The sequence below is a fragment of the Oncorhynchus masou genome, unplaced genomic scaffold, assembly GCF_036934945.1.
Source record: "Oncorhynchus masou masou isolate Uvic2021 unplaced genomic scaffold, UVic_Omas_1.1 unplaced_scaffold_881, whole genome shotgun sequence".
Classification (NCBI taxonomy): Eukaryota; Metazoa; Chordata; class Actinopteri; order Salmoniformes; family Salmonidae; genus Oncorhynchus; species Oncorhynchus masou.
The window spans coordinates 291,099-294,935 of record NW_027015275.1 but is presented as its reverse complement, the minus strand read 5'-3'; the positions used below and the strand labels follow the sequence as shown (position 1 = coordinate 294,935).

Below are 3,837 nucleotides of genomic sequence, written 5' to 3'. Positions count from 1 at the left end.
GCAATGTCCTTCTTTCAACCGTTTAGATTGTAAAGATTGCTCCCATCTATAGTTAAACCAAGCTTTGTTGGGGGGAAAGTACATTCTAGGCAACTGTAGTTTGTTTCAGTCTCCAGGTCTTTTTCCCCCATATCTAAATGCTATCCCCACAACCACTCTCTCCATCTTCATCTAGATTATTAATTTATATTCCCACCCCCCCTCTCTCTCTCTCTCTCTCTCTCTCCCTCTCCCTCTCTCCCCCTCTGTCTCTCCTCTCCTCTCCCTCTGTCTCTCCCTCTGTCTCTCTCTCTCTCTCTCTCTCTCTCTCTCTCCCTCTCTCCCTCTCTCCCTCTCTCCCTCTCCCTCTGTCTCTCCCTCTGTCTCTCTGTCTCTCCCTCTCCCTCTGTCTGTCCCTCTGTCCCTCCCCCCACTGTCTCGCCCTCCCCCACTCTGCCCCTCCCCCTGCCATCCTCTCCCTCCCCCTCTCTGTCTCCAGGGCCATCCCTCCCTCTCTGTGTTCCCCCTCCCTCTCCGTCTCCAGGGCGGCAAGAAGTGCCGTCACATGTTTGTTGTGGAGACATTGTGCGAGCCTGGTTCTCCTTGGAGTTCACGCTGCGATTCCTCCATGCTCGATCCAAACTAGAATTTGCCCGCGGGCCCCTGAACATCATTGATGCTGTGGCCATCCTACCCTACTACATTTCTCTGTTGGTGGTGGAAAACAACACTCTGGAGGATGGCAGTGCAGGAGCAGGTGGAACAAACATAAGTCATTATCACATGCTACACTAGCTAGGCTAGGCTAGTGTAGCACAACAGTGTTATAATGGGGTTAGCTAGGTTAGTGTGCACATCAGTGTTATAATGGGGTTAGCTATAGCTAGCTAGGTTAGTGTGGCACATCAGTGCTATAATGGGGTTAGCTATAGCTAGCTAGGTTAGTGTGGCACAACAGTGTTATAATGGGGTTGGCTATAGCTAGCTAGGTTAGTGTAGCACAGCAGTGTTATAATGGTTAGTGTGGCACATCAGTGCTATAATGGGGTTAGCTATAGCTAGCTAGGCTAGTGTAAATCAAATCAAATTGATTTATATAGCCCTTCGTACATCAGCTGATATCTCAAAGTGCTGTACAGAAACCCAGCCTAAAACCCCAAACAGCAAGCAATGCAGGTGTAGAAGCACGGTGGCTAGGAAAAACTCCCTAGAAAGGCCAAAACCTAGGACAACAGTGTTATAATGGGGTTAGCTATAGCTAGCTAGGTTAGTGTAGCACAACAGTGTTATAATGTGGTTAGCTATAGCTAGCTAGGTTAGTGTGGCACAACAGTGTTATAATGGGGTTAGCTATAGCTAGCTAGGTTAGTGTAGCACAACAGTGTTATAATGGGGTTAGCTACAGCTAGCTAGGTTAGTGTGGCACAACAGTGTTATAATGGGGTTAGCTATGGCTAGCTAGGTTAGTGTAGCACAACAGTGTTATAATGGGGTTAGCTACAGCTAGCTAGGTTAGTGTGGCACATCAGTGCTATAATGGGGTTAGCTATAGCTAGCTAGGCTAGTGTAGCACAGCAGTGTTATAATGGGGTTAGCTATAGCTAGCTAGGTTAGTGTGGCTCATCAGTGCTATAATAGGGCTAGCTATAGCTAGCTAGGTTAGTGTGGCACAACAGTGTTATAATGGGGTTGGCTATAGCTAACTAGGTTAGTGTGGCACAACAGTGCTATAATGGGGTTAGCTATAGCTAGCTAGGCTAGTGTGGCACAGCAGTGCTATAATGGGGTTAGCTATAGCTTGCTAGGTTAGTGTAGCACAACAGTGTTATAATGGGGTTAGCTATAGCTAGCTAGGTGTCAACCTGGATGTTAACAACCTACCATATTAAGCAGCATTGTGTACTTTCACCTCTGTTCCCCAGGTAGGGGGTACCTGGACAAGCTGGGTCTGGTCCTGCGTCTGATGCGTGCATTGCGTATCTTGTACGTGATGCGGCTGGCGCGCCACTCCCTGGGCCTCCAGACCCTGGGCCTGACCATGCAACGCAGCACCCAAGAGTTCAGCCTCCTCCTGCTCTTCATCACTGTCGGCATGGCCCTCTTCTCTCCCATGGTGCACCTGGCCGAGAGCGAGCTGGCGCCCAACGCCGCCACCGCGCCCCAGCACAGCTTCAGCAGCATCCCAGCTTCCTATTGGTGGGCCATCATCTCCATGACGACCGTGGGCTACGGAGACATGGTGCCGAGGAGCATCCCGGGTCAGGTGGTAGCGCTGAGCAGCATCCTGAGTGGAATTCTCATCATGGCTTTTCCTGCTACTTCCATCTTCCACATGTTCTCCAGGAGCTACCAGGAGCTGAAGCTGGAGCACGAGAGGCTGTGGAAGGAGGAGACGGGCGCCGCTCTGGCCGCTGACAACCTGGAGAACAGGAGGGAAAGGGAGGTGGAGAGGGAGGCGGAAGTAGAGTTGAAGGCGGAAGCTGTCGCGGAAACGAACAGCTACTGGCCCAGACGCCGAGACCTTGTGGAGTCTCTGTGCCAGTCCCCAGGCTTTGCTCCCGGCTGGGGGGAACAGAGGGATGACAGAGGAACAGCAGGTTATACTCCCGGCTGGGGGGAACAGAGGGATGATGGGAGGGATGACAGAGGAACAGCAGGCTATACTCCCGGCTGGGGGGAACAGAGGGATGATGGGAGGGATGACAGAGGAACAGCAGGCTATACTCCCGGCTGCAGCATTCTGATCTGAAGAAGGATACCAGACCTGATGCTAACTCCTACATTGTAAAAAGTGGGATGACACTGTTGTTCGTCTGAATTGCTTTTTCTGATTGGTATAATAGAAAATTAGGTTTTTGGTTCGTTCAACTTGTTCTATGCTATTTGTCTGAAATCAAATAACACATTTGAGAGATCAGTTTTCTTCTTTTTCGATTTTGTCTCATCGCTGCAACTCCCCAACGGCTCGGGAGAGGCGAAGGTGGAGTCATGCTTCCTCCGAAACATGACCCGTCAAACCACAATTCTTAACACCTGCCCGCTAACCCAAAATCCATCCGCACCAATGTATCAGAGGAAACACCGCTCAACTGACGGCCAAGGTCAGCCTGCAGGCACCCGGCCCACCACAAGGAGTCGCAAGAGCACGATGAGCCAAATTAAGCCCCGCCGGCCAAACTCTCCCCCTAACCCGGACGACGCTGGGCCAGTGTGCTCCTCTCCTATGGGACTCCTGGCCACGCTGCCAGTGGCACAGCTCCGGTCAGCCTCTTAGCACTGCGATGCAGTGCCTAAGACCACTGCGCCACTTGGCCTGTGATTTTTTTTAATTGAATGGAAATCGATATTCGCATTAAATAGTGGTGGGTGCAATGTAGCGGTGGCAGCCTATCAGAAGAGATCAGAATATAGCCGTGGCCTAATGGGGCGTGGTTTTCAGTTTGTTAATTTTGGCCACCCGTGAGAGTGAATGTCATTCTAGGTAATGTTTTTTAAACGTTTATATGTTCACTGCCTTCACTGAAGCTGAAATGATATCTACATAAGTACTGTGATACTAAAGAGCCTGGAAATATTCCCGTTGACAAAGGTCACCATTTGGTTACGATATTGTAACCAGTAAATGTGAAAGATTTATATAAAGAACGTACTTGAAGTCATTATTATATGTTATTGAACCAACTTGTTGTTGTAAATTAGGAAATGTTGTAAATTAGAAATGTTGTAAATTACGAGGGCTCAATATATTTTTTGCAGATTAGCCATTGAGGACTAGAATAAATACAGCTTGCCGTCATTCAAGAAAGCCAACACTTCAAAATGTGTACCTCACATTTCATATCATATACAGTTGTCAAC

General features: G+C 49.2%; 1 pseudogene; it reads left to right on the top strand.

Moving 5' to 3' along the window:
• Positions 1 to 2,891, top strand: part of LOC135537990 (potassium voltage-gated channel subfamily G member 4-like) — a 6,994-nt pseudogene extending 4,103 nt beyond the window's left edge.
• Positions 2,892 to 3,837: the final 946 nt, after the last annotated feature.